Consider the following 13,298-nt stretch of genomic DNA (forward strand, 5'->3'; position numbering starts at 1 on the left):
ATTAACAAAACATGCATATATGGGTCCAGCTGTGTTATACTGTATTACTTTTTGAGGATATGTGTGTATGTATGTATGTATGTATATGAGTTTATGTTGACAAAGATTCTTTGCTTGACCAAACTTTGCTCATGCTCCCCTGAACCTTCTCCTCAACAAGGATGTTTCCTTGTAGAATCTGGTTTTAGCAAGAATCCTGCTGAGTCATTTAGAAGAATTCTGCATAGCGATAACCAGCTGATAAATTTGCTAAAGCAGCAATTTCTTTCCCAACCACTCAAGAAATCCAAGCAGTTTCCTTGGGAGTATGCCCCTAGGTCCCATTTCAAGCCTTAGACCCCTGGTGGGTTTATGTACCCTCCCTTGAGGGAGAGGACTTCTTTGGGATAACACCTCAGGAAATCATAAGAGAACTGCATGGCCCAATAATAGCTTCAGACCCAGGAAGAGTTGGATTTTTTGGGGAAAAGCTGGAAGTTTAATCCACTCAGATGGACTTTGGAAACACCAGGATGGCTGTTTGGTGGCTCCCAAGTCTCTCTCTCTCCAGTCATTGTGTGTGGTTTACACAGCATGACTCCACAGGGAAAGGATGAATTGAGGGAAATATTAGACACATGGAGGTTTGGACCCTTTCCATGGAAGATAGGGGGCCCGAGCTAAATGGACTTAGCAGGGTTTTTGCTAATACCAGAGTTTTGTGGATGTACATAGATGGGCCTAGATCAGGTTCAGAAGCCTGACTAAAGTGGTCAAAGACTCTTTGTCAGTAATCATATTTGCTTTATTTTATTTTTATAAATGTTATCTATGTGGTTGCATTGTTTTTGATAAATTTTATTTATTTTTTATGTTAAATATATTTTTATTGATTTCAGAGAGGAAGGGAGAGGGAGAGGAAGATAGAAACATCACTGATGAGAGAGAATCATTGATTGGCTGCCTCCTGCACGCCCCCTACTGGGGGATGGAACCTGCAACCCGTGCATGTGCCTTTGGCCACAATCGAATCTGGGACCCTTCCATCCCGAAGGCCCACTCATGCTTTATCCACTGAACCAAACCAGGTAGGGCAACAATATTTGTTTTAAATATTTAAAATAACACAGTATAATCAAGTGAAGAGAAAATAAGGGGAAGATAAATTCTCCTCTGCTCTCTTTGGGTCTCCAGCTGGACCTAAAATGTAAACAATGCAATCGTGACAGATTAATATGAGAAAAGCATAAAATCGTATTAAATGTTTACACGTTCACGGAGTCTTCCCAAGAGAACGAAGATTCAAAGAAGTGACCAGAGCAAGAAACTATTGTACCCTTAGACAAAGTAACAAGAAATTTGTGAAAAAGTTGGCAGAGCAGAGGGGCTTGGACTCTGGGTAGTAATGATGTAGTAACCAGGGAGATAACGGTTAGTTTAACAAGGTTTGTTCGGACAGTTTTCGAGGCTCCACATTTCTTGTCTCTGGTGATAAGCACGTCTTGCCTCCTCCCGCCATGGGGAGGGCAGTTTGTACATGGGAGACTTATCTTTTGCTTTGAGGACCAAGGAGGGTCAGAGTGTCCTTGTCCCAGCTGTTTCTTACATGCCTTTAATTCTGAGTAATCCACAAGTCGAAGTGGCATGTTTCGAGGTGGCATCCTCTGGTTTCCTTCAAGAACAATCCTTAAGAATTGAAAACAAACGGAAGCAAAAGAACCTGACTGCATATCAAGTTGGTAGCATATCCATACAAGGGAAAAAAAGTACTTCAAAAGACTTTTAAAATACAATATTGTGCCTGCACATCCCCGTGGGATGTAATTTAAGGAAAAAAGAACTGCAAAGAACTTTTAAATTGCAGTTGATAGTTACTGTTAGCAGAGATATCGGTACAGCCTCACATATGAAATATTCTTTCTTAAAATAAATTGAACTGAACCTAATCACATCTCCAGAACTATCATTTTTACAGGAAATACAGAAGATGGGGAAAATTTAGATGACATTATGAAAAAGCAATCAGCCACATTCAAAATGTGGAACATTCTAAAAGATAAACGATTCTCCAACAAATACATGGTGTAGGAAGAAAGAATTAAAGAGAGGTAGTATAAAATATGAGATTTAAGGGATAACATAAGGAAATAAATGTGTCGACTTTATTTGAATCCTGATTTCCTTTGTGACAATCAGATAAATTTTAATGTGCATTGGGTAGTAGATAAGACAAGTAAAGAAATCATTAATTTTTATCAGGTATAGTAATGAAAAGATGATTATGATAAAAAAAAAATGTCTTTGCACCAAGACCATTTGGCTCAGTGGATAGGCTTTGGCCTGGGGACTGAGGGGTCCCGGGTTTGATTCCAGTCAAGGGCATGTACCTTGGTTGCGGGCACATCCTCAGTAGGGGTGTGCAGGAGGCAACTGATGGATGTTTCTAGCTCTCTATCTCTCTCCCTTCCTCTCTGTAAAAAAAAAAAAAAAAAATCAATAAAATATATATTTTAAAATGTATTAGCTAACAATGTATCTGGAAATATTTATGGATTCCATCATATGACATATGGTTTGTTTTTTTTACATACTCTAGTGTCTTTGCTTGGCTGGTATGGCTCAATGGATTGAGCATCATCCCATCCACCACGAAGTTGCTGGTTTGATTTCCAGTCAGGGCACATGCCCAGGTTTTGGGCTCGATCCCCAGTGGAGGGTATGTGAGAGGCAGCTGATCTATGTTTCTCAATCATCAATGTTTCTGTCTCTCTCTCTCTCTCTCTCTCTCTCTCCTTTTCTTCTTCCTCTCTCTCTCTCTCAAATCAATATAAACATATTTTTTTAAAAATACTCTAGCATCCTAACACTAAATGAACGGATTAAAAGAAGAGTATGGCCATTAGATGGAAATGCTTCAGACATGACTAATAGAGCAGAATGGGAAAAGAATTTTTGGTTTAAGCAAAAGGAAATCATTAGCAACCTTAAGAAGAGGTAGACCAAATAATTTTTTAAAAAATATATTTTTATTGATTCCAGAGAGTATGGAGAGGGAGACAGAAATATCAATGATAAAAAAAGAATCCTTCCCTAACCAGGACTTGAACTGTGGACCTCTGGTTCACAGAAGAGCTAGACAGAATGACTTGGTGTTTAGAGAGGGAGGGGTTTGCGAGTGGACAGTGAAATTTTAGTTTTAATGGGGTGGAGAAATACTAGTAGGAATGATAACAGCAATAGTAATAGGAACTAGAGGCATTTGAGAAAGGTTGGTTTGCTGACTTTTTTTTTTTTTTAATGTGGTGATTCTGTATCCCTGGCTGATTTGGCTCAGTGGATAGAGCATTGACCTGCAGACTGGAGGGTCCCAGGTTCAATTCCAGTCAAGGCCACAAGCCCAGGTTGCAGGCTCGGTCCCCAGTGGGGGGTGTGCAGGAGGCAGCCGATCAATGATTCTCTCCCATCATTGATGTTTCTGTCTCTCTGTCCCTCTCCATTCCTCTCTGAAATCAATAAAAATAAAAATAAAAATAAATGAATGTGGTGATTCTGGAGGGAGGTAAATGAGATTCCTCTTTCTTTTACTTCCTTTCACAATTCAGTCCATAACAGCATGCTCTCTCTTTCCCTCTGCCTGAGAGGCAATCCAGAGAGTGTGCGCGCCTTCCCCTGGGTCCCGGTGTGCGTAAACTTGGAGCAGAGCTGCCAGCCACAGTAGAATGGCTGTATAGTGAAAGCAAGAAGTAAACCCTTGTTGTTTGAAGCCACTGACATTGGGGGTTGTTTGTTATTATAGCATACTTTAGCCCATCTGACTTAAGGATACTTTTTTAAAAAGTTATTTATTACTCCTCCTCCCCCCCATTTCCCTACCCCCTCTCTTTTGGCAACTATCAGCTTGTGCTCTGTATGTATAGGTCTGTCTCTGTTTTGCTTCCCTTCATTTGGTTTGTTTTTTATTCCATACGTAAGTGAAATCAAATGGTATTTGTCTTTTTCTATCTGACTTATTTCAGTTAGCAGAATATCCTCTAGATGCATCTATGTTGTTCCAGATGGCAAGATTTCATTCTTCTTTATTGTTGAGTAATATTCCCATTTGTGTGTGTGCCTGTGTGTGTGTGTGTGTGTGTGTGTGTGTGTGTGTTTGTGTGTGTGGTGTTGTCAACGTAAGAGATGTTTAAACCTGTAGAGAATTTTTGCGAGTTTTATTTGCACCAAACTTATGACAATTGCTGGGAAGCAAAAAAATCTCAACAGATTGAGAAAATGTTCCAGAGAATGGTCGTTTTGCACCTTCATTTATGTATTACAATCCAAAGAGGTGTAAGTGGATTACGTGATATCCATTGCTAATACATTAGGGAGGTGGGAGAAAGCAAAGTGGAAAAATCTCTGGGATTGAATAAAAAGTAAAAGATATGGAAACATACCCCTTTTACATAGATGGGAACAGGATAATTAACAGTTAACAATTAATAGGATTGCAATAACAATGAGAGGTTTTGTGGTCTCTGTTCTGATGTAGTGAGAGGTCTGGAAAAAAGAAAATTACCCTGACATTCCAAAGGTGTGTTACCATAGATGCAAAAAAGACAACATTCAGGCTCAGTTAAGGTAAAGGCTGACTTTTGTCAGGGAAGATAGCAGCCTACGATATGACTACACACCATGACTAATTTTTAGTTAGGAAGTTTTAATTTCAGACCGTCCTTTGTGGTTACTTTAGGTCTCTGAGTTTGTAAGGCTGCCACTCACGCCTCCCCTGAGCTTGTCAGGTTTAATATGGGACCCTATGGCTGGACATATAGGTCTGTATCTTGACTATGGTAAATAATGCTGCAATAAACATCGAGGTGCACATATCTTTTTGCACGAGTGTTTTTGTTTTCTCTGGGTAAATACTCAGAAGTGGAATTGCTGGGTCATATAACAACTTGTTAATTTTTTGAGGAATTTCCACATTGTTTTCCATAGTGGCTGTAGCAATTTAAAATTCCAACAATAGTGCATGAGTGTTCCCTTTTCTCCACCTTGCCAGTCCTTGTTACTTGTTGATTTTTTATGACAGCCAAGAGATACGTTTTTTTCCTACATATTTTATTGATTTTTTTACAGAGAGGAAGGGAGAGGGATAGAGAGTTAGAAACATCAATGAGAGAGAAACATCGATCAGCTGCCTCCTGCACACCCCCTACTAGGGATGTGCCTGCAACCAAGGTACATGCCCATGTCCGGAATCGAACTTGGGACCCTTAAGTCCGCAGGCCGATGCTCTATCCACTGAGCCAAACCGGTTAGGGCGAGATACTTTTTAATATAATGAAATATAAAGATGTGTAATGGATTTTGATAGTAGCTCCCACTCAGCCAGACATTGATGATAACACCTTCCCAATGTAACTAAGGGAGAAATATGTCATCAGTGTGACTTCTGTATCTGTGTCCCACAGTTCTCTTTGTCCCCTGTGGCAGGAAGGATTGAAAGGAATTGTTGACTTTTGTTTGCTAACTCCAGGAATAGCTGCATTTGTTCAGTACCTGCACCTCTGTTCTTCTGTGTTTTCAGAAAAAGCTTTTTTTTTTTAAATACATTTTTATTGATTTCAGAGAGGAAGGGAAAAGGAGAGATAGAAACATCCATGAATAGAGAATCATTGATTGGCTGCCTCCTGCCCACCCCCCACAGAGGGCCAAGCCCACAATGCAGGCATGTGTCCTGACCAGGAATCGAACTGGTGACCTCTTGGTTCATAGGTTCGATGTTCAACCACTGAGCCACGCCAGCTGGGCTCAGAGAAGGCTTTTTGTGTATCTTTTCACAGGAATAGAAGCAGGGTGAGACACTCTAACCTTTAGGAAGTCTGCAGAGAACGTGGTAAGCATCCAAACAACCTGATAAAATAAAATAAAATGGTTGGGAAAATCTGACCAAGTCCAGGCCTGAAAACGCTGAGAACCCAGCATGATGGAATATTGGGAACTGCTTCCGCATCTTCGGGCAATTTCTGGAATTTGTTACCTGCCTTAATCTTGAAACCATCATTGAGGCTCTGCAGTGGTAACTTAGCAACTCCTTTTTTTTTTTTTTTTTTTTTTTGCCTGTGGAGCCCCACTGAGCAGGAATGTGATTAATTTGCCTAAGGCATCAAATCCGAGCTAATGCTTCAGAGGACCAGGCTTTGTCTTAGAAATATTTTCCAGTGGATGGAAAAACAGCTCTTTCTGGCTCACTGCAGGGTCTGTCCCTGAGAGTGCTGATGGGACTGCTGATAGAGCGGCTAGCTGCTGTGCAGCCCGAACCCATTCACCCTTCAGGCAGGTTCGCTATGGCAGCCGGCTTCCCTCCTCAGCTGGGTTCGTCCAGGATTCAGACTTGGCTGTAGCAAGATCTGGATGCCTGATGTGTGACAAGGGATTGGTTTTTTTTTGTTTGTTTTTTTTTTTGCATAAGGAGCCTCATGGAAAAATAAATCATCTTACGGGAAGAAAAAGTTGAAATCCACTTCCTTTGATTTGCTTCAAAGACAGGGAGAGGGTGAAGTGGTGGGGGGCAGGGGACGCGGAGGACGGCATGGTGGCTGTCTGTCACTCAGATTGCCTGCTGCCTGGCTGAGTCCTCGAAGAAGGAAGAGGAGCTGTCATAAACAAGTGAAAATGGAAAGGGCTATTCCACTTACAACCCGAAAAGGGCCAGACCTTCCTCTGCAGCCTCATCCGAGAGCACCCTGCTCTTCCCGTGTCCTGTGGGCTGTTCCCACGGTCACTCTGGCTCCTGCTCCCCTTGCCCTCTGCCCCCTGCCCCCAGCACACCCTTCTGCACGGATCCAGAGCTGGAACTCAGAAACTTTCTCTGGTTTTTTCCCAAAGGTGTTTGTGTATGTGGCAGATTTTGACTGAATGATTAGAGCCCAGAAATTATATCACATCAACATATTGCTTAACACCCTCTTCCCCAGGGAGCTTTTTCCTACCTCGCTGCAGAAGCACCTGCCCACTCTGAGGCCGCCTGCCACTTGGGTGGCGAGCAATCAAGCACACCGACACTCCTCACCCAGAGGCCTCGCATGGTCACTGCCTAATGGCTTTGTCAGGCAGCGGGGAGCCTCCTCCGGCCCAGGGCTAATGCACCGCCGCCACCCTCAACTGATGAGACTTAGGCAGAGAGACAAACACCCCAGCTTCCCAGTCCTGCAGTGTATCACGGGGCATGTTCCTCACCGGGTCCACCTGTAATCCCCTCACTAACATGTCTTTCCCCGGCTTGGTCTCTTCCCTCTGACTCACTTTATTCACCCACATACGTTAGCTTCCTTCCGGTAACACCTTCCAAACAGCCTGCTTGCACCCACACCCCTCCTCAGGGGCTGCTTTTTGAGGAAATCTAAACCAAGACCAGTCTCTATCCCCTTGCCTTGCCACCCATTTAAATTCTCTGCCCTCTCTTCATTCTTCGGGCCTTTCTTCTGATAGCTGACAACTCATTAATATCTCTGCCGAAACAATGGGCCATCTACTTTTCAATACACAAAACACAGAATGGAAGAACATTCTGGTCCTTCTTCCTTTTCCTGTCTCTTCAACCAGCATCTGTATGCACAAGAGGCAGGGAGGACACTCTGGGTCCAGGCAGCCATTCTTCTTTCTGTTTCTATGGGATTGGCTTTAAAATATATATTCTACACAGCAGTGAGATCATGCAGCGTTTGTTCTCTGTCTGACTCATTCCGCTTAGAACGATGCCCTCCAGGTCCATCCATGCAGGATTTATGGCTGAATTGTTTTCCTCATTTTCTTTATCCAGGAAGTCAAAAACTCAATGGATTGAAATAATGCTTCCAGAGACCGGAAGTTTTGCACCTTATTTCATACATTACAATTAAAAGAGAGGACATAAGTGGGTTACATGAATTCCATTGGCGATAGATTGGGGAGGCGGGAGAAAGCAAGGGAGGGGGAATTCTGGGATTGGATAAAAAGTGAAACAATAGACACATATTTCTTTTACATAGGTGAATATAGGATAGTTAATGGTGAACCATTAACTCAGTAACAATGAGGGGACTCGTGGCCTCTGCAGAGTGGTGCCTGGACTTTGAGGGGTCCAGAAAAAAGAAATTTACTTTGACATTCCAAAGGTATATTATTGTAGATGCAGAATGACAACAAACAGGCTTAGTTAAGGTGGAAATTGACCTTTGTCAGGGAAGATTTTGGCATAGGACAGGACTACCAACTGGAAGCTGCTTTTAGTTAAAAAGTTTTGATTTCAGACCATCCTTTGTGGGTCTCGGAGTTTGTAAGGCTGACTCTCAAGGCCTCCCCTGAGCTTGTCAGGCTTAGTATGTGGCTTCTTTTGTGTCCACACATGTTTTTTGCTGTTGTGAATAATGCTGCAGTGAATGCGCAGGCACAGATAACTCTTCAAGAGAATGATCTCATAGTCTTCATATTTATATCCAGAAGTGGGATTACTGGATCATACAGGAGCTCTATTTTGCTTTTTTTTTTTTTTTTTGAGGAACCTCTATACTGTTTTCTGTAGTGGTTATATTAATGTACATTCCTACCGACAGTGCACTCCTAGTTCACTTCCTTTCTCTCTACATCCTCACTGACACATGTCTTCTCTATTATTTTTTTTTTTTAGAAAAGCAAGTGAGAATTTATTGACTGCAGCAAAAGCATCCTTATATCTTATCTTTTTTATAACAGCTATTCTCATGGGGTGAGGTGTACCTCGATGTGGTTTTGAATTGCCTTCCCTGGTGATTAGTGACATCGGACACCTTTTCATGTACCAGTTGGCCATTTGTGTCTCCTTTGGAAAAATGACTATTTGGAACCTCTGTCCTTTTAAATTGGATTATTTGGGGGGTTTTGAACTTCAGTTGCATAAGTTCCTTATATATTTTGGATATTAATCCATTATCTAATATATATTTTGCAAATATTTTCTCCTATTCGATGGGTTGCCTTTTCATCCTGTTGATTGCTTCTTTGCTGTGCAGAATCTTTCGGTTTGATATAGTCCCACTTGTTCATTTAAAAAAAATTGTTGCTTGTGCTTTTATTATCATATCCAAAAACTTGTTGCCAAGTCCAATGTCAAAGAACTTTCCCCTGTTTTCCTCCAGGAGTTTTAGTTTTAGGTCTTACATTCAAGTCTTTAACCCATTTTGAGTTAATTTTTACAAATGGTGTTAAGATAATGCAATTTTGCCCTAACTGGTTTGGCTCAGTGGGTAGAGCATCGGCCTGCAGACTGAAGGGTCCCAGGTTCAATTCTGATCAAGGGCATGTACCTTGGTTGCAGGCACATCCTCAGTAAAGAGTGTGCAGAAGGCAGCTGATCGATGTTACTCTCTCGTTGTTTCTAACTCTCTATCCCTCTCTCTTCCTCTCTGTAAAAAAAAAAAAAAAATCAATAAAATATATTTTTAAAAGATAGTGCAATTTTATTCTTTTGCTAATGAACATCAAGGTTTCCCAGCACCACTTATTGAAAAGACTATCTTTTCCCCATTCAGTATTCTTGACTTCCTTATCAAATATCAGTCAATGATCTATGTCTAGGTTTATTTCAGGGCTCTCTTCAAACTCTGGTTGCTCTCTTGGCTTATGGCTTGTGTTTGGCTCTCTTACATTCGTCCCGATGGCCTGTAACCATGCAGACCCCACACGCTATGTCCTAATGAACTGTGGAAAACACAAGCTAAGCTGGCCTGATGCTGGACTGGACTCAGTTCCAACATGGAAAGGAAATTCTGGGCACTGGCTCTGATTGTAGCTCTGCTGAAAGCCCAGTTACACTTCTTCTATGATTAAGTATGGGACTTTGGAAACCCAGGGGGGGGCTATTCTACAGAAATAAGGCTTCCTGTTATATCTCGTACTCCCATTAGTGCCTCGGGAAATTCTTACTCCAGCAGTATCCCAAAAATCCTACTTCCACAAGCAACTGGGGGAGATTAGCCCCTTTCCTGCCCAGTAACATTTTGGTTACTATAGCTTTGTGGTATAGTTTGAAATCAGGAAGTATGGTGCCTCCAGCTTTGTTTTTCTTTCTCAATATTGTTTTGGCTATTACTTTTGTGTGTGTGTGTGTGTGTGTGTGTGTGTGTGTTGTTGTTGTTGTTCCATACAAATTTTAGTATTTTTTTTATATTCTTTGAAAAATGACATTGGAATTTTGGTAGGAATTGCATTGAATCTATAAAAGACTTCAGGTATTATGGGCATTTTAACAATATTACTTCACATCCATGAACACGGAATTCTTCAATTTCATTAATATCTCACTATTTTCTTTTCTTTTTTTAAATATATTTTATTGATTTTATACAGAGAGGAAGGGAAAGAGATAGAGAGTTAGAAACATCGATGATAGAGAGTCATTGATCAGCTGCCTCTTGCACACCCCCTACTGGGGATATGCCCGCAATCAAGGTACATGCCCTTGACCTGAATCGAACCCGGGACCCTTCAGTCCCCAAGCCGATGCTCTATCCATTGAGCCAAACTGGTCCTGGCTCACTATTTTCAGTGTACAGATCTTTCACCTCCTTGGTTAAATTTATTTGTGTTTTATTAATTTTTTTATTCTAGTATAATGGAATTGTTTCCTTTATTTTTCATTTAGAAACAAATCTGCACCCTCAGGTTTACTTAATTTGTTGATTAGTTCTAACAGCATTTTGGTGGTATCTTTAGGTATATATATATATATATATGATCATACATGTCATCTGCAAACAGAGTCAATTGTATGTCTTCCTTTCTTTTTGCCTAATTGCTCTGGCTAGGACTTCCAGTACTGTGTTGAATAGGACAAAGCTCATCATCTCTGCTTCTTTCTCCATTAGGATCAATTTTCTCCCAGGAGGCTCTTCGTTGACTCATGCTTACATTTTTTGGCAAGAACTGTCCCATGGTTTTCCAGATGTGCACAGGAATGTATGAATCAGGCCAGAAGTGCACTGATGAGTCTCAGAAGGTAGTTTCTGCTGTGTTCATAAAGCATCTAGCCTTCAAAATCGACGACAACCACAAGTCCTGGACTTGACCTCCTTAATTGAGATTCACAAAGTAGGGCAGTATTACACCTGGATTTGAACTCCAACTCTATTGATTATTTGTTTACAATTTTATTGATTTTTTTTGTTGTTACTCTAATTCTTATTATTTCTTTTTTTTCTGTTTCTTTTGGATTTGGTTTGTACTTTTTTCTAGTTTCCTGAGATGGAAACTCAGATTGCTGATTTCAGATCTTTCTCTTTTTCTAATATATGCATTCAATAGTAAACATTTCCCTTTAAAAATTGCTCTTACTGCTTCCCTCACATTTTGGTAAGTTGTATTTTCCTTCTCACTTAGTTCAAAATATTTTTAAATTTCTCTTGAGATTTCTTCTTTGACCCATGTGTTACTTAGTAGTGTGGTTCTCCTCTCTCTCTCTCTCTCTCTCTCTCTCTCTCTCTCTCTCTGTCTCTCTCATTTTCTCTCTCTCTCTCTTTTTTCTCCTATTTTTTTCTCCTCTTTTTTCTCCTCTTTTTTTCTCTTCTTTCTTTCTTTCTTCCTTTCTTCTTCCACATATGAGAGAGATCAGATAGTATTTATTTCCCATCAACCTTATTCCCATTTTCTGGTTAAGAGTCTGTGGAAGAATAGCTTCAGACCATTCAGTGGTTCTTCCTACCCATTCAGTGGCCTGAGTGGTGAGGGCTGCAGGCCAGTCTTCTGTGGCAGGCAGAGCTCCAGTCTTCAGTGGGAAACTTCTCAACAGGTACAGAGGGCACCTGAGCCTCCAGACCAGACTGCAATCTTGGGCTGAGCAGCCGTGAACTTGGGAGGTGGAGCAGTCCATTCACTTTGAAATTTCTCTTTAGCCACAGCCTTTTTTTCTTTTTCTTTTCTTTTCTTTTTTTTTTTTTTTTTTTTTTTTTTTTTGAGCAGTGGCCTGTTCTTCTCTTTTAGTCTTTACAGGATCTCTGTGGAAATGGAGATCTGGCATGACCTCGTGCAGAGAGATGGTGCCAAGCATGCACGGAACTTCTCGGATCCCAGCATATGTCACATTAGAGTCACTGAGTGAGCTCCTTTGTTGTTGTACTTGATGGCAATGTCCACACAGTGTAGAGGAGGGTCTGTGTTACACTGGGCACTGGTAGGTGGGTTAACATAAGACACCTCAGTGAAAGGCTGGTCTTCAGCCCTGGGATCAATAACCACCAGATGCTGTGGCTTCCAGAAGGCTGCCTAGATCTACCAGCAAAGTGGCAGCAAAAGAAGTGGCTCCAAAGGCAGCAGCAAACTTCAGCACAGCCTGTTGGCCCTTATTCCCGAAGGATATGACACTGACACCAGACAGTATTCCAACGGCATGAACTGTCAGAAGAAAGTTCTCTTCAGATTTATGGTGAAGATGCCTTCACGTTTCCTTCTGCAGATGCATGTTCCATTTGGAAGTCCAGGTTGGTGCCACCTAAGTGGGCTCCTAAGTGGGCTGCAAGGAATTGGAGGCTCTCTTCCTCCTTCGTCTGTAGGACATCAAAGACTTGGAAGTTCCCCTTTATATTATGATTGGAACACAGAACAACGCCTCCTGGACACCTCTCCGGATAGCACAGAAAGGCTATAAGTGTATAACTGTAATTTTTCCAGCTATCTTTCTGTTATTGATTTCTAGCTTAATTCCACTGCGATCTGAGAGCAGACCTCAAATGATTTCTATTTTTTAAAATTTGTGAAGGTGTGTTTTACAGCCCAGAATGTGTTCTCTCTTGGTTCAGAACTCCATGGGAGCTTGAGGAGAATGTGTATGCTGCTGTGGTTGGATGAAGCAGTCTATCGATGTCAGTTATATCCAGTTGATAGATGGTGTTGTTGAGTTCAATTATGTCTCTATTGATTTTCTGCCTGCTGGATCTGTCCATTTGTGATAGAGGGGTGTTGAAGTCTACACTTATGATAGCGGATTCATCTGTTTCTCCTTGCAGTTCTATTAGTTTTTGCTTCACATAGTTTGACAGTCTGTTATTATGTGCATACATGTTAAGGGTTGTTACATCTTCTTGGAGAATTGACCCCTAATGCCATTCTTTATCTCTGATACATTTTCTTGCTTTGAAGTCTGCCCTGTCTAAAATATTATAAATAGAGTTATACTTGTGTGTGTTGTTGTTTTTTGTTTTTGTTTTTTTATTAGTGTTAGCTGGTATATTTTCGTCATCCATTCGCTTTTTATTTTGTTTTATCTTTATATTGAGGTATAATTGACACACATTATATTAATTCCTTATGATAGATATATGATTTGC

At 41.1% G+C, this 13,298-nt stretch overlaps 1 pseudogene across 1 annotated transcript; it reads right to left on the minus strand.

Moving 5' to 3' along the window:
* Positions 1 to 1,114: 1,114 nt before the first annotated feature.
* Positions 1,115 to 13,031, minus strand: LOC311626261 (small ribosomal subunit protein uS2B-like; annotated as a pseudogene). Its single transcript has 5 exons — positions 12,942 to 13,031; positions 11,933 to 12,548; positions 11,658 to 11,874; positions 1,586 to 1,665; positions 1,115 to 1,179 (listed from the first exon to the last, which is right to left on the minus strand). The product of its transcript is annotated as a small ribosomal subunit protein uS2B-like (transcript).
* Between the last annotated feature and the right edge of the window lie 267 nt (positions 13,032 to 13,298).

Source organism: Pipistrellus hanaki (assembly GCF_964339955.1).
Source record: "Pipistrellus hanaki genome assembly, chromosome: 8".
NCBI lineage: Eukaryota > Metazoa > Chordata > Mammalia > Chiroptera > Vespertilionidae > Pipistrellus > Pipistrellus hanaki.